The 18,919-nt window shown below is 35.3% G+C and overlaps 1 long non-coding RNA gene across 1 annotated transcript; it reads right to left on the reverse strand.

Annotated features, from left to right (window-relative positions):
- Positions 1–3,493: 3,493 nt before the first annotated feature.
- On the reverse strand, positions 3,494–5,443 carry LOC145556075 (uncharacterized). Its single transcript, XR_014091723.1, has 2 exons — positions 4,935–5,443; positions 3,494–3,811 (listed from the first exon to the last, which is right to left on the reverse strand). It is a non-coding gene; the product is annotated as an uncharacterized LOC145556075 (long non-coding RNA).
- Positions 5,444–18,919: the final 13,476 nt, after the last annotated feature.

Consider the following 18,919-nt stretch of genomic DNA (forward strand, 5'->3'; position numbering starts at 1 on the left):
TCCAGCAATTGTTAGATTGCTTGCACACCATTTATCATTTAATGAAAGATGTTTATATTTTATACAAATATAGTATACAATTAATAATAACTAAAACTTAAAAGATTAGCTAAACCAAATCTCAAGTACACTTATTTTTCTCTAAAGGCATTTTTGTTTTACTTATTTTTCTTTGTACATTTACGCTACCTTCATTCAAATTAAACTTAAATCCACTAGAGGCGCCTTCATTTCTCTTTATCTCATTGTTATCATGAATTTCTATTAAGCAGCCTCTTCCTCTTACTCCAACAATTATGTCTTGAGAAATTTCACTGCTTTCTCATAAATCTCATTGTTATCATAAATTTGAAGATTTTCAATCTTTTCCAATCCCTCGGCTTCATCCAACATCTACGCATAAAAAATAACATCTCTAGTGGTGCCCAAATTCTTCTCAGCTTCACCTAAAGAAGATCACATAATGGCTTTATGCAGCCCTTATTTACAAGAAACCTAGAAAAAAAATAGCTAGTTTAAGGTTACATCTTGTGCAGAACATACATGAGACCATAATGCTTCAAGACAATACAAAACATACTTTATGCTATTATGTTTTACTTATTTGTCATTGTTTAGTTAATTTTATTCCAATAAAACTAGATACATAAAAATGAAACACTAATTTTTTTTCTGCATAACTCTATACCAAATTGTGATCTAAGTCAATGATCATATTGTGATTTAAGTACATACAAAAAAATAAAACTAGATACATTAAAATGAACTTCTATTAAGCATATCTGGCCAATCAGGTAGCTTATGATTATATTATGAGCTAATTCAATGACTGATCACAATGGACGGTTTCATAAACACAGTAATTTTGCAGAATTTTTTCAATCAAAAGAGATTTTAACTCCTTAAGCCACACATAACAAATACAAAATCCAAACCAATCTAAGCTAGTAGCTTAAGTTAGACCAATCTAGTATTAAAATACAGAATGATGCAATTACTGAATAATAGGTTTAGGCGTCGCCCGAAATGCGCCTACGTTAAAGCATGTGTGAATATGCTTTGCACTCATAGAAAGTGAGAATTGACATATACGATTAGGGACAAGGAAATAGGGAGCCGCCAACAAGTTTTTAAGGAACTTGTAAACCGTTCACGGATCATAAAAAGACAACCACGATTAAGGGACAACGAAGGCAACAACGGTTGACCCGTGAAGGTTACACCTCATTCATAATCCATGAGATTACTAACTCCATATGGTCCGGAACCACGAAAGGAGGATCGGGGATGATGGTACGAAGTGAGTCATGGAATCATATTCGCCCGTATTGGCCTCTACTCGATTCTTATAGTAAAAAGCATTTCTGCGATCTCAAAGGCATACAAACAAAATATTCAATTTGCTCCAATCTATTATTAAGCTAAAGTGGTTGAATATTAATGCAACACATAATTTTAAAATATTGGTGATCACTTGAATTAATAACAAGATTAAAAAGGAACCTAAACCGGTTGTCCAAATTATCTTATTAGGCGTGATTTTCAATTACATATTCCCTTTAAATATGCAATATGGTGATCATAAAATATAATAAAATAAACATTAATATTGGAAGCAATTCAACAATAAATTGTTAGTCAAACCAAATATAAAATGACCTAATCATGATACTAACAATATTAAAATAAAATAAGTAATTAAATTAATTAATTACTAACATTCCGCGCGTTCCTTAAAATTCCTACATCATGAATAAATTGTTAATAACTTTAAAAAAAATATAAAGCAAATGAAAATTAAATTAAATATATATAGATTTGATTTGTTCCAAACCCTCAGTTATTTATACATTTCACGCCTTGGTTAAAGGACGGAACCTCGGGTGTAGTATAGACTCTATGTAGTTCTTAAGGGAAGAATGGTGTAATCAAAAATATAGGTTTAAGGTTTAGAATATGAGAGAGAGAGAAAGAGAGAGAGAGAGAAGAATGATTTTTGGTGTAAAAGAGAAGAAGAGAAAGATTTTAATGCCCCGAATCGCAGAAAGGAGGGGGGTATTTATAGGGAAAATGAGTAGAGGGAACACACGAAAACCCTAAAAAAAAAAAAAAACCCTAAAAAAAACCTAAAAAAATAACACCGCAACACGGCAGAGAACACCGTGCCACAGTGCCACCGTCAGTCAGGGCAAACTCCCGTGACACGGTGGAAAACAGTTCGACGCGGGAAATAATTAAGGTACGAGAGAGAAAACGCGTTAAGGGTTTACGCAGAAAGGACACGGAGATGCCCTGTGTCACAGCACAGGTACCATGACACGGCATTGTCCACCGTGTCACGGTAAAAAATAGTACGCAGAAATTACACGAAACATCCCCGTGTCGCGAAATGGGCACCGTGAAACGATAAATTGCACCGTGACACGGTGCAAATCCCGTGACACGATGCAAAACCCCGTGACACGGTGGATTAAATGTGCAGAATTACACAAAAAAGGCACTGTGTCACGGCAATAAGCCCCGTGACACGTCATCATTTGCCGCATCGCGGCGTTTTAGCTGTTGCGCGGTAATTCCAGTTTTTTACTCGTTTTTAAAATCATCATAACTTTTGATCTGTAACTTGGAATAAGGCATATAATATATCATTAGAAAGCATATAAAGTCTACTTTCTAACCCAATTAGAATCAGGTCAAAATGAATAGTAGATTTTACTATATGGCCGTTTTAGTGGAAGGGTGTCGGTTTTGAGCCGAGTTTAGTGTTTTGTTCATGTCTTTTTCGTTATAGCTCGAAATTGGGCTTATGACATATGATTGGAAATCCTATTTCAAGGTATATCCAACCAAATAATAATTGGATCAAAATTATAAGACCAAAAAATCAGTTTCTCTCGGTTTTGCGATGTGGACACGAAAAGTGGAAAATAGGTTATGGTTTAGGTAAATGAGCTCGAAATTAGATTGTTTCAAGAAATATATTGGATAGAACATGGATTTAAGCACTCCAAAGATTAAATACTCAACCCGACCAATAACGGTGGTAAAGGGTGTTCATCATCGGGTTTGGTTTTCGGGAGACATTTTTAGGTGTCTACAATAGGAAACTGTCATAGCTCTACAAAACACATAATAGATATATAAACTCTGCTCAATTAGACTAAAACAATCTAAAAGGCCAATTTAGTTTCCCATTAGATCCTATACTTCTTCCTAGATCAAAAACTTAAAAGTAAAAGGAGAATAACTATAAACAAGGATTAAAAATATAATTTCCAATTTGCACTTTCATTTATATATAAACAGAATACCAGACTAAACAAAGATACTTGACAATATAAATTCAATCACCATAAGATGAATCTAAAAGCTAACATACTTGACAAATTCTAAGAGTTTAAAAATCAATGCATATAAAAATCATAAGAAATGGGCAGGGGTTCTTGCAGGAGGCAGGGTACAACGGTTAATAAGAGACGGTGGAAATTTAAACTAACAAAACAAATCTGCACTGATTTATAATATATATATACTACAAATAAAATATCACAAGCTGGTACAACACCCAACTAGGAGATGATAAGAATATCCCTATTTCAAAATGAAGTGGCACTAATATATAGGATACATAAAAAAAAGCATATTGTTATATACCTTCTAAAAAACATCTGCCTCAAATAATCTTATTTTGAATCTCATCCAGTTTCAATAGAATCTCTGCAGGAGTTTTGTGCAATTCATTTGCAATCTTCCTCTGCATATCCATAGGTAAAGTTGGAAATTTTTCGCATAGTTTTCCATCAATCACATCCTACAAAACCAAGCAAATATTTAAGAGACCATAGGAAAATAAAAATGCTTAAAGAGAGACTGATAATGAGCAGACCATACAATCTCACCCAGCTATAAACTAATTCAGCCAAGGCTCAAACAGTTATATAAGGGTCTGAAAATAAGGAATTGATAGATTAAGGTGAGGGATGTAGTGGCGAGGAAAGTAATTGGAGGCAGCCCATGATCCTGAAGCGGAAGTTTATTACTCTAGGCAGATAATTTTTTAATTTGTGTTCTTCAATCCAATCAACCATTTACTAATAAGAACCATCCATTTATTTAATTCTGATTGCCCATTTCTTAATTACCTTCACCCTCACATCATCCCTTAAAGGAAATAGCTAGTAGGAGATTCAAACCATGATATGAGATTCAAAAAAGAGTGTGCCACAGATAACACAAAATATCTTAACAGATTAACACATTAGTGGAGCTCACATGATATACCAAAATAGCACCAAAGTTATTTATTAAATCTATAAGTACTAATTTATTACTCTCTGAAATACTAATAATTTTAGCATATTTGCTAAGTGGACAAGTTGGTGGTGAAACTTAATGATGATGAGTTGATGATGAATTAATTTCCTCGTCCATTATTGAAGTTATTCTCATTCACGAACGCTACAAGACTTGAAGTACTTAACATCACAACAGCCAAAACAATTAAGAACGAACAACAGTAGCTAAACGTCCACTTAATAATATCTAAACTTGAGTTTAAACACACAACATCATAACAGCCCCAATAATTAAGAACGCGACTTATTATTTAAATCAAAATTATTCATGTAACCTAATTTTCTTCAATTTTAATTAGGTTTTAATAATCCAATTTGATATGAAATTAATTAAGTAACTGACAATACCTTAACAAGCTTTTATATCAATCAAAAGAGGTTTTAACTCCTTATGGAGCACACAACTTAATTGTCATTTCAGCAACATAAATCTCACAATAACTTACTCAAACAATAAATAATATTCAATTGCACAGAAAAATGAATCTAGCCTAGAATTTCAATCTCGAAAATTTAGATGTTCATATCAAAACCCAAAAGAATAAATTGAAATTAATCGAGAAAAAGCAGAAAAATTACTTTCACTTCTTCCTCCAAGCCTTGCTCCTGCCACTAAAGGCACGCCTATTGAGAATAAAATCACGAGATATACCTGCAACAAACGCCGCACCCCAAATCAAATAAAAAACAAAAATTATCAAAATCGAATTGAACCGCTATTAAAGCTTAACTTGAAGATAACCAATGAATGGAGATGGACGGTAATACTCATTTAGCTAATGATAGGACAGAAAACTATGGTTTGTTAGCTTTCTCTTAACGAAGAAGCGAATTTCTTCAATCTAATTGGCTTGAAAATATCAAAGAGAAATAACCACCCATAACTGCGATGTTCTTGACCCTGAATCATCACCGCCCCATATCAACTTCTTAGTAACATGATTCGTACAAAAGACAATCTAAATTGGTTCCTCATCCATTGATGCGATTTATAGAAGAGAGAAGGAGGGGAACTTTGGGAATTAGGCCATTAGGGTGCTGAAATGGAGAAGGCTGAGTAAATGGAGTGAGGTGAATCAAGAGAAGAGAGTGAGTCTAGGCGCATAGCACCTATGGGCGAGTTATGAAAATAGGAGGGTAAGGAAGTAATTTCTGCTGATTTAATTTTTGCTTCTAGAAAAAGTTGGCTCTCTAGTGGTACATTATAATGTACCATTATACATGTATAATGTACCACTAAAGTATAATTTGTCTGAATAGTATGTTTAGTGGACTATTACGAGTGTAGTTGTACTTTTTACCATCATATAATTTTCAACTTCTGGAAAAAGTTGACTCTCTAATGGTACATTATAATGTACCATTATGCATGTATAATGTACCACTAAAGTATAAGTTATCAGAACAGAACTTTTTAATTGCAAAATTGTCATCCTATATACGCTGAAATCAATAGGCGCTATGCGCCAAGACTTAACCAGGAGAAGATAGGGAGATTGACTGAGGGAAATGAGAAAGGAAAGAGGAGGAGAGAAAAAAGGACAGGGGTTTAACAGCTAAGGAGAGTGAAGTAAAAAATTCTAATACACACTACTCCCTCCGTTCCACAATGATGTTCCTGTTTTGAAATTTTTGTGAAAATTAAGGAAGATGGAGATTATGAGAATATCATTAATTGCGGATAAAGATTCTGTCCAGCTGTTTAAGTACCCCATGTGGCCATGTGTTCCATTTAATTGTTGTCCCCTTTTAACGGAAAAAATTTGTAAATTGCTTGGAAGCATGTGCTGATTTAATTACAAGAAATAGTTTAACAACCAATAAAATTACAGCAAAATGAAATTTCAGATTGCCGCCAACTCCAAAATTTACGCCAAACTTAAATTTCACCTAATTGTTAAACGTTGAACTAATTAATGAGTCAGACTAAAATGAGGATATATTGACATTTTAATTTTTCTGTAAGGGTAGACATGGAAAAAAATATTAACCAAAAAATGAAAAGATTCCAAAACAAGAACATCATTTTGAAACACCCAAAATGAAAAACAGGAACATCATTGTGGAACGGAGGGAGTAATAAGTAATGGGCTCCTCTCATGAGCCACGTATTCGTAACGAGCATATGGTGAGTTGGTGACCATTTCAAATAATACAGTATCCGTAACGGGCAAAATATATTCTACCCGTTACGAATATATTTAATGTAACGAGCATAGCTTTGGCCGTTACAAATAGACCGCTACAAATGACAATATTTCCACTAAAGTGCGTGCATAACATGTTTGGAGGAAATTTTTTTCATTTACACTACAGAATGGATCATCAATTTAAATCTTCTCATTCTCTTAATTGACATTTACTTCGTCACTAAAATGGAACTTCCAATGAACATTGCAAGTAACATGTATCCTTGAGCTAATTAAGTTACAAAATTAACAATCCAAGTAAAACTTTGTCACACACTACAAGAAAAAGGGTAATTAGCGACAGCCAAAGTAGTCGCAAATCCGTCGCAAAAAAGGATTAGCGACGGATTTGCGACTACTTTGGTTAGTTGCCAAAGACCTCGTCGCAAATCCATTTTTGTGACTAATTTTTGAGCAGTTGCAAATTTAGCGACGAATTTGCAACGCCTTTGCAACATCCATTTAGCGACTAACTTTCAAATTTTAGCAATTAACTAAATCATTGTCCGTCGTAAAATATTTGTGACTGATTAGCAACTGTAGAGACCAATGTTTTACGACTACTTTTGCGACGGATTAGCGACTACAAGACCAAACTTTTGCAACTACGAGATAGGGAGACTACACATATTAGTTTTATTGCGATAGATTTGCGACTACTGAGACTAATTTTTTTCGCGACGGATTAGCAACTACTTACGAGACCAAACTTTTGCAACTACAAAACTAATTATTTGTGACAAATTAGCGACTATTGAGACTAATGATTTTGCAACTAACCAATCAATCTGTAAACCAAATTTGCAGTCGCGAAATATTTGTGACTGACTATCAATATTTGAGACCATAATTTAGCGACGACTAATATCAATCACAAAAAAAAAGGTACCCATGCATAAATTCAAATAACCATAATGTTAATTTTATTCAAATAACCAAAATATCATCAATTTTGTATCAATTTATTAAAAAATAATATTGAAGTCATATGACTAATTGTTTCAAAAGTCACCTCCCATATAAAGAAAGCTACTTCAAATAAGAACTAATGACAATGTAAAAGACCAGATATTCACAAAACTACCACCAAAAAATAAAAATCACTCAGTTGTATCATGAGAGTGGGTGACTGTAGGCGTAGGAGGCTTAGAAGGACAGTAACATTGTCGGACAAGTGATGCCATTTCCTGCAATGTTTTTTGCATAGCTAATTTTTCCTTCTTCCATGTAGCTTTTTCGATCTCATGATTTTCGATGAATTCCTTAGCATATTTTAAGCTCTCTGCCGCTATATTTTGGCTTTCTTCTACCTTGTTATGGTTTTCTTCCGTCATCTTCTTTAATTCTTCAACTTGAGAGCTTAATTGAGAAATCATGGAAGGAGTGGAAGATGATGCAGTAATTTGAGAAGTAGGATTGTAGACACCCATTTGTGTCTCCCCAAAACAAAACCCAGTGATGAGTACCTTTCACGTAGAATCATAATCGAATGAAGTGAAAGTGTGGAAAGTCTAGTGTTGCGGATAGTTTTAATTCTTTTCTCTTCTCTCTATTTTTGAAAACTTATTTTAAGAAAATAGTCAATCCAGTTTTGTTGGTCCATGATAAGGGTCCAATAATTGGTGTATTTGGATGGGGTTTGAAAAGACCTTTCCAACGATATATTATAAGCCCAATTCCGATGAATATCGAGGAAGTTATGGCCAAAATACTAAACTTGGCCCGATTTGGTTTTTATATGCGGCCCAATGATCTAGAGGAGGGCCTATTATTAATTATCATTCCTAAGGCTATTAGGATTTATTATAGTCTTTTAGAACACTCTAGGAGGTTCTTTTAAATCCTAATGGAGTTAGGATTGATAATTATGTTTTAAAGAGTTTGAAATTGAATATAACTACTCCTTATAAGAATCCTTGTTTTGTACGAATTGGAATATATTCAGATTTTATTTTCGTGCCTCATAATATTTATCAAAATTTTATATGGTTAGATAGATCTTGAAATTATCTTTCCAATGATATATTATAATATTAAATCCGAGTTATAACGAAAAAGATATGAATGAGACATGAAACTTTATCCAAAACTGACACCCTTTCACTATTTTGGCCATATCTTTTTATCTACAAAATATTTTAATCTGATTCTAATTGGGTTGGAAATTAGACTTTAAGAGCTTTCCAACGAAATATTATATGCCTTATTTGGACTTCCGGATCAAAAGATATGATAAAAACAAAAACGCGTGAATTTCTGAAATCAGCGCCGGGAACCAGGCGTGGCGCCTAGCGCTAGCCATTGGCGCCTGGCGCCAACTAGCTGGTGCTGGCGCCAGCTCTGTTTTTTGTGCGCCAACCTTGTTTTGCGTGCGCCAAGTGCTCTATTTTGATATTTTATCTTTTTGGCTGATTTTCTCTATAAATAATGTATTAAAAACTCCGTTTTCATTCACCTACTCTCATCAAGATTTTCTTGATTATTCTCTCTCTCTCTCTCTCTTTCTAAATTAGCCTTTTCTCAAATACAAAATTCCGCATTCGCAAGACTTAGAAACACCTAGCCATATTCGAAGTTGCCTTCGCCCTAGACGTGAAAGGTTTAATTTCTGAGGGTTTGGTCCCAAATTTCTCTTTCAATTATTTAATTTAATTGTTGGTTTATTATTTTCCTTGAAGTTACTAAAATGTGTATTTTGTTATTAGAAAGAGGTACGAGGCATCAAAGTAAGTAATTTAATGGTTTTTATTAATATTATGATGTAGAAATCATGTTTATATTGTTATTATGATATTCCTAGCATCATGTTTAGGGAAAAGGTTATAATATCAAATATGCTTATTATGATTCCTGCGATGCTTCCTATGTTCTTCCTAATATTTATGATTGTCTGTATCATGTTAGGGTTAAAGATTTGATTTTTATTGCTTAGTGACATGCTAGGGTTTGTTATTAATCTTGTTAGTATCATGCCTATGATCTTGCTATTTCTATTATGCTTTAACATGATTTATGATTATTTTATAATTGTTTTGATTATGATCATAATTTTATTATTGCTATAATTATTATGATTAATATAAGTTATGATGATTATGATTATTATGGTTATAATTTTATTGTCATGATTATTATTATGTTGCTTGATACTTATTTATTGCTTGATCACACCTTTTATGCATGTTTAAAGGGAATTGGTACTTGTAATCACGTTTAATAAGATAATTAATAATCTTGTTAGGATTAATTTGATTATATTTCAAGTGATCGCCAATAATAGTTTATTTGTGCATTAATATTCAACCAACATAGATAAACAGGTTTAGGGTTAATCTTATTGATTGCATGTTAATCGAAAAGCGCACATGAATACGATCAGAATAAAGTAGAGGCCTATTATTAGGGCAAGTTCAATCTCTTTTAGGTTGGATTTGTACCTTCATCCCCGAACCCTTATTTGGTTCTAGACCTTATGGAGTTGACGATCTCTTGGATCGTTATGGGGTGTAACCTTCATCCTCGTGAACGGTTTACAAGCTCCTAAAAAACTTGTTGGCGACTCTTTTGCTCTATCTTCTTCCGTTTTGGACGCCACCGTACTTTAGTGTATGATCACAGTGGGGTTCAAGCTAGGGGGTTAACGCTTGAAATTATTCCCTACAGTTTTTGGCGACTCCACTGGGGACGATTTCTATTTTAATTCCTGAATTTGTTTCGGCAATGATTTAGAATGAGTAGATGAGACTCGAAAAGTTCTAAGTATTTCATGTGCGTAATTTTGATGAACATTATTGTCATATGCATAAAAAAGATCTCATTGTAAAGACCATCCGTAATGAGTTAAAAACATAGGATTTTACACGTAGGAAATTTGAGAAATATCTTTCACAACTAGGACCGAAATAACACCGTGCGAAACTGGAAAATTTTATCGAGCACAGAAAGCTGCTGAGGCATGTGGGAAGTAGCGTCAGGGGCCAGAGCTTGGCGCCAGCATTTTAGTCGTAGCGCCAGACGCCAGCATTGGCGTCAGGTGCTACAGTTAAAATCTGGCGTCAGTCTCTGTTTGCTGGCGCCAACTTCTCCCAATACCGAGTCAGAAATATGCGTTCTAATTTCGACCGATTTTTCGTATTGTTTGCTCGATCCTACTTCTGATTGAATTTTTTTCTCACTTTTCCGAAACCCATATGTGTTCTACATATGGACATAACCCTTTGGGAATTCATGCTCCATCTACCCGATTGAACGCTCCGTGCAACAAAGGGTACATCCGAGATTGTTGAATTCACCAAATCATGGAAGCGAGTTTTTTCTAAAACTCGCGGTGTCCCATCCACTCGCGCCAACCCTTTACGGTTAGGCTTCCGCGCGGTGCATCCGGACAATTTACCATGGACCCTCTATTGACTAAACCATATCCCGAACTTTAGAGAACTAGAGCCATGGTTAGGTTGCAAACGCATTGCATCATATTGTGCCTACTTGACTAATTGTGCATTATTTTTTGTGCATACTCTATGTGATTTTTCCTAACCGTTTGTTTGACTTGTGTTAAGACTAAATAAACTGATTTATGACTAAAGGACTTTGTTTAATTAATTAATTAATTAATTTGAGCTAATAAATAAACATAAAATCGAGTCATAGTTCTTTTAAGTCAACCCGGATTTTTATTCCCATATACTGCACAAGCGTCAACTTGTTTTGGTCATAGCCGGAGTTCTAGGAAGAACTACGAGTCGTACAACCTATGGATCTGTAGCCCCGAGTTTTATCTTTAATTTAGCGTTGGTTTCATCTAAATCAAAGTCAGAGATCAATAGTTATGACTGAAATACTACAGCCTGTCCAGTTTAATGCATATACGTGAGGTCTTAACTTAGTCTTTGCTTGAGCCTAGTCACATAGTCTAGCCACATGGTCATGACACGAGTCTTAACATGTCACCTACACTCACTATTCTTAGCACAAACTTTGAGTACACGTCACCATGACCATGTCTTAGGTTCATGCATGAGTCGGTCTTTTCCGTCATTTGAGTTGGGGGTACATTCTATTCCTAATTCTTCATACCCCTCCATCTACATCATTTTTCTTCACATTATATTCCAATCTTTCTTCACATCCTCCTTCCATTGCATGTTGAATAGAGTTTGAGTCAAATAATTAATAATGAATATCCCCAAATTCCTTTTCCACAGTACTTGGTCGAGGAGAGAAGGGAGATTAATCAAGGACAACCTCTTTGTTCAAGTCTCACTTTTTGATAAACCAATTCGTCAAAAGAGGAAGGCTAAGAAGATAATGGCAACTCCAGAGGAAGTTAATGAACTTAGGAGTCAATTGACTAACGTGAATGAGACACTGAAGCTACTCAAACTCAAGATCGATGATCCCGTGAAGCAACAACAAATGAACCTCATGCAAGAGAGTCTAAGCAAGCTATCTAGTGACTACAAATTTCAGGGCATGAGTTCACAAGGGGTCTCGCTGGAAAAGGAACTTCTTCCACATAAGTTCAACGCCACTGACATCCCTAAATTCAAGGCAATAGATAACCCTTACTTCCATCTAAGGGCTTTCGAAACTATAATGAACATTAAGGGTATCGATAAGAAGGTTTTCTCCTCTCTGTTCTCACTATCTCTTGAAACCGTTTGCCAACAATGGTACTTCCCCCTTGACAAGGAGAAAACCTCTACCTGGGACTCGATAGTAAACGCTTTCGTTGATAGATACAAATGCAATATTCAAGTTGAAATCGACCATATACAACTTGAGATGCTAAGACAAAAGGAGAATGAAGGCTTTACTTCTTTCTTTAATAAGTGGAGAGAAACTTCCGCTAAGATGATTGAGGTCCCCACCGAAAAGGAGTCTGTGAGGATATTTATCAAGAATCTCCAAGAAAAGTATTCAAAGCACTTAAAATATCAACACAACTTGAATACTTTCAAGGCCGTTTATGACATCGGAATTGAAATCGAAGACGACCTCGCAAAGCAAAAAGCTACTAACAATAGTAACCACGGTAGCTGGAAAGGAAAGAAGAACGACAATCCTTCTTCTTCCGAAAACGCCCACTCTAGTAATAATGTTAGTACCTTTAACCATAATGGTGTCTTAGCCATGGACAATCAAGGATCTAAAAGGAAACCCAGGCGAGAGTTCACACCCATTGGAATGACCTACGATGCTGCTTTCGATCGTCTCTATGATCGAGGATTAATCAAACCTATTGGCCCTACCGAGGATCTAACACCAGAAAACCGATCTTCGAGATGGAATCCAAACTCCTATTGCAAGTATCATCGAGGGCGCGGTCATGATACCGATGAATGCTACAGGTTTCAGAACCTCATTCAAGATCTCATAGAGGCAAATAAGATCCCATTGCCTCTAGCTAGCGAGAAGACTGGATGATGTCGGAGCAAACAACACAAGACAGAGGCGAGCTTCAACGACAAGATTTCATGACCTCTTTTTTTCTATTTCTTTTTCATTTTTTCCTTTCCCCAATAAGTCTAGCATAGGCACCTTTCTTTTCCCTTAAGATTACTTTTGTAGATTCTCTATTTATTTTTCCCTTTTAATAAAATGAGCATTTATTTCCTTATATATGATCATTTCTTTATATTGCATTAAATAAAATAAAATAAAAACAAAAAAAATAAAAATCCATGTCGAATTAAGCACAAGGTATACCAATGATTTGAGGCACCCCTTGTAGCCACGTCATATCTCCTTTCACCTTTCAAATATGCAATCCTTTCTTCATAAACCACTTTGAGCCTCGTTTAACGATATACTCTTCTTTTTTCAACCTACATCTACCTAACCTTGGGATGGGATGGTGTGTAACTTATGCAATTCTAATCTTGAGTAATTCAAAAGATTAAAATAGCAAAAATAGCAAAAAAATAAATAAAGTGTACAAAAGGGCAAGTGTTCCAATGTCTTTGACATGAAAATGTCTTTGATAAGAACACGTCTCAGATTGCGTCTCTTATCAAGTGTTCGGTACCGTGCCTGAGAAACATGAATGCCAAGTCAGTGATAGACCGCATGATCGGGATTGCCCACACTTATTAAAATAAAATAGATGCTAAAGCAAAAGATAAAAGTGAGCTAAAAAAAAGAGTAGAAAACCTCAAGCATAAAAATATAAAGATTCAAAAGCAAGGTTGCACACCTTGGGGGCTTATCGAGGGTCTTGAGCCTTTATCCTCTTCTTCTATAACCTTTAGCCTAACCACGTTACAACCCTTAAAAAGACCTTTTTGAGGTATACACACACTTGTGCGAGGTTTGGCTAGAGCTACGTTCGGCCTGATTCCTAACGGATACGTAGGCAACCTCACATCGAGGTGCGGCCGTAATAAAGATGCATTCATATTCACATTCACACACTTACACCATGATCATATCAAGGGATATCCTATGCTCATCCTTATCCATGTAGAGCTAGACTTGGGGGCTTGATACCTACATCATTAGCTTACCTAGCCTAAGAGTTACCACCAGTTGACTCTTTTCAATATATCTTTCCACACACTTAGCTCTTGTGGCCTAACTTTAGTATCACTATCACACACGGCACAGATACATGACCAAATATATTTCCCTTAGGAACCCTTTGTCATGAAATCTTAACGCTGAAGCATGCTTTGTCAAAATTAATCATATTCATCATTGCATCACGAAGTATGAAGTACTTAGCCTCCGTGCCTAAGTTACCCAAATACTTTCATTATTGAGTCAATTGAGATAGCCTAGGATGGATTAATCCTTGCACCTTGAGAGATAGTATCAAATGACATTTGACTAAGCTCATTCAACATGCACCTTCAAACACTTCGATTCTTTTTTTTTCGCGTCTTTCTTTTTCGGGAGAAAGTCGGTACCCTCCACAAAAATGACGGAAATTTTTGTTTTTCTGCATTTCGAGTCATATACATATCGAGTTTCATGAGTCAACACTACGCACACACAAGTCACATCGAGTCGAGTCAACCTCGAGTCAGTCAATCACAGTGAATCAAGTTTATACCTTGAGTCGTGTCAAGTCGATGAGTCAAGCAATGCTAAACCTTAGGTCAACCCTAAGATAATTAAAGAGATTGGCAAGGTTCTATAGTCAAAATAAATACAGGACCCTATCACAGCGTCTGGCGCCAGAGTCAATTCTTGGCATCAGAGATATTTCAGCAGCGACAGAGCTCGAAGCCTCTCAGAAAGGTGATTTCGACTTCATACAGCGATTTCGGGTTCCTTGGTACGCCAGTTAGCCCCTATAAGCAATTTGACATGATTAAGTAGTCGGTTTGATTACAATCTAAGTGATCGACCTGACGAAAGGTCGTCTCACTTAGCTTAAGCGCCTAAAACACTGGCTCATTACAATCGGTTCAAAAGCAAGCACTTAAACGACAACATTTACAAATATTGTCATCCCCAACTGACAATATTTCCAAAAATGGATTGTCGTGCATCTTCTTCAATGACAATTTTTCCAAGATTGGATTGTCATCTCTGGCAAAATTTCCAAGCGTGGATTGTCGTGCTCCTTCTTTGTTTGGCAAGTTTTTCCAACTTCGGATTGTCATACATTCATGGATCTTTGGTAAGTTTTCCGAGATTGGATTGTCATACACCCAGTTCCCTATGGAAAAATTTCCCAAAGGATTGTTGTAGGCTTCTATTCATCATAAATATCGGCAAAAGTTCCTCAACGTGGATTGTCTTCAGCAAGTGGCAAATTTTCCCGAAGTGGATTGTCGGTCGACTCTTTCTTGCAAATGTTCCAAGACGCGGATTGTCAATAGTGGCCATATTTTCCCAAAAGGATTGTCGCATAGCGTTGGCAAATTTCCAAGGTGGATTGCTTTCAAGATTTATATTCCAAGATGTGGATTGTCGATCGTAGCAAAGTTCTTATGAAAGATTGTTACGAAGCATTGGCAACTTTTCCAAAAATTGGATTTTGGCAAATTTTTCGAGATACGGATTGTCCCTTCATCGTGGCAACATTTCCAAGGATGGATTGTTACGTGGCATCGACAAATTTCCCTAAATCGGATTGTCATACATCATACAAGAGTTGTGTTGGCAACTATTCCCAAAATAAAAGAGGATTGTCGACATACTGGTTCACAAGCAGCAAAGCGCCGACGTACTGGCATGACAGCATTAGGGATTATGAAGCAGTGATCTTTTCGAAGATTATCACAGCGGAAATTGAACATATCAAAAGGAAGCTCTTTGTTTAGAGACGAGTGAACATTGAAACAGCAAGGTGGCGTTCCCTAGATTGTGGAGAGTTGTCACAAACAACAAAGGATTGTTTCAAGAGAAGCAATCTTTGATAGTGTTCCCTTGGATGTGGAATATTATCATAGCGGAGGAGGATCGTTTCAGGCGAAGCAATCTTCCAAATTGGAAGCGGTTACAGGCGTAGCGGTTTTCAAGCGGGATGACGTTCGCTAGCTTGCAGGAGGTCATCAAAACAACAGCAATACAACAACAATCGGTTACTTTCAGAGACGTGTGCTCGACGGTGCAAGATACGTGTTTCTTAACTCTTTTATCTGTTTAACTAATGCTAGTTTTGCAGGTATCGGCATTACAAGATTGGTTTAGGATCGCAGAACGTTATGAATCATTCTCCGTCTCTATCGATACTTTGACTTTTGTTTTCGAAACTTGCGTTTCTCCAAACTTAATCAAAGTGGGGGCTTCTGTAGACACCCATTTGTGTCTCCCCAAAACCAAACCCAGTGTTGAGTACCTTTCACGTCGAATCATAATCGAATGAAGTGAAAGTGTTGAAAGTCTAGTGTTGCGGATAGTTTTAATTCTTTTCTCTTCTCTCTATTTTTGAAAACTTATTTTAAGAAAATAGTCAATCCAGTTTGGTTGGTCCATGATAAGGGTCCAATAATGTTGTAGTTGGATGGGGTTTGAAAAGACCTTTCCAACGATATATTATAAGCCCAATTCCGATGAATATCGAGGAAGTTATGGCCAAAAACTAAACTTGGCCCGATTTGGTTTTTATATGCGGCCCAATGATCTAGAGGAGGGCCTATTATTAATTATCATTCCTAAGGCTATTAGGATTTATTATAGTCTTTTAGAACACTCTAGGAGGTTCTTTTAAATCCTAATGGAGTTAGGATTGATAATTATGTTTTAAAGAGTTTGAAATTGAATAAAACTACTCCTTTTAAGAATCCTTGTTTTGTACGAAGTGGAATATATTCAGATTTTATTTTCGTGCCTTATAATATTTATCTAAATTTTATATGGTTGGATAGATCTTGAAATTATATTTCCAATGATATATTATAATATTAAATTCGAGTTATAACGAAAAAGATATGAATGAGTCATGAAACTTTATCCAAAACTGACACCCTTCCACTATTTTGGCCATATATTTTTATCTACAAATTATTTTAATCTGATTCTAATTGGGTTGGAAATTAGACTATAAGAGCTTTCCAACGACATATTATATGCCTTATTTAGACTTCCGGATCAAAAGATATGATAAAAACAAAAACGCGTGAATTTCTAAAATCAGCGCCTGGAACCAGGCCTGGCGCCAATTAGCTGGTGTTGGCGCCAGATCTGTTTTGCGTGCGTCAACCTCGTTTTGCGTGCGCCAAGTGCTCTGTTTTGATATTTTATCTTTTTGGCTGATTTTCTCTATAAATAATTTATTAAAAACTCCGTTTTCATTCACCAACTCTGATCAAGATTTTCTTGATTATTCTCTCTCTCTCTCTCTTTTTCTAAACTAGCCTTTTTCTCAAATACAAAATCCCGCATTCGCAAGACTTAGAAACACTTAGCCATATTCGAAGTTGCCTTCGCCCTAGACGTGAAAGGTTTAATTTCTGAGGGTTTGGTCCCAAATCTCTCTTTCAATTATTTAATTTAATTGTTGGTTTATTATTTTCCTTGAAGTTACTAACGTGTGTATTTTGTTATTTGAAAGAGGTACGAGGCATCAAAGTAAGTAATTTAATGGTTTTTATTGATATTATGATGTAGAAATCATGTTTATATTGTTATTATGATATTCCTAGTATCATGTTTAGGGAAAAGGTTATAATATCAAATATGCTTATTATGATTCCTGCGATGCTTCCTATGTTCTTCCTAATATTTATGATTGTTAGTATCATGTTAGGGTTAAAGAAGTGATTTTTATTGCTTAGTGACATGCTAGGGTTTGTTATTAATCTTGTTAGTATCATGCCTAGGATCTTGCTATTTCTATTATGCTTTAACATGATTTATGATTATCTTATAATTGTTTTGATTATGATCATAATTTTATTATTGCTATAATTATTATGATTAATATAATTTATGATGATTATGATTATAATTTTATTGTCATCATTATTATTATGTTGCTTGATATTTATTTATTGCTTGATCACACCTTTTATGCATGTTTAAAGGGAATTGGTACTTGTAATCATGTTTAATAAGATAATTAATAATCTTGTTAGGGTTAATTTGATTATATTTCAAGTGATCGCCAATAATAGTTTATTTGTGCATTAATATTCAACCAACATAGATAAACAGGTTTAGGGTTAATCCTATTGATTGCATGTTAATCGAAAAGCGCACATGAATACGATCAGAATAAAGTAGAGGCCTATTATTAGGGCAGGTTCAATCTCTTTTAGGTTGGATTTGTACCTTCATCCCCGAACCCTTATTTGGTTCTAGAACTTATGGAGTTGACGATCTCTTGGATCGTTATGGGTGTAACCTTCATCCTCGTGAACGATTTACAAGCTCCTAAAAACTTGTTGGCGACTCTTTTGCTCTATCTTCTTCCCTTTTGGACGCCACCGTACTTTAGTGTATGATCACAGTGGGGTTCAAGCTAGGGGGTTAACGCTTGAAACTATTCCCTACAAGGATCGCTCTTGTAATACATTTGTGAAGCACTCCCTAAACCGTAGACTTTTCCTTTCTTTTTCCCACCTACAACCTCCAAGTAGACTTTATCTCAATTCCTTTGTTCTTATAATCCTCATGTTTTTCCATATATTCACCCTACATTAAGATATGTATTAGTAACTATGATCTCAAATGTTAAAACTTAAAAAGACTAAAAACATTTAAAAAAAACAACTATTATAAAAATACAAGCAATGACCCAAGACATCGTCCGGGCTAAAAACTAGTTTGGACTTCTAAAACACAATTTAATTTAATTGCTTTAGAGCACCTAATAGAGTATTACCCATCAATGATACAATAACATGAATATAATTACAGATCAGAGTACCTACACACATTATAAAAGGATCTGAAAATTGAATTTGAACAGGGGTACGTTGA

This window comes from Chenopodium album, chromosome 8 (assembly GCF_948465745.1).
Source record: "Chenopodium album chromosome 8, dcCheAlbu1.1, whole genome shotgun sequence".
Lineage (NCBI taxonomy): Eukaryota > Viridiplantae > Streptophyta > Magnoliopsida > Caryophyllales > Amaranthaceae > Chenopodium > Chenopodium album.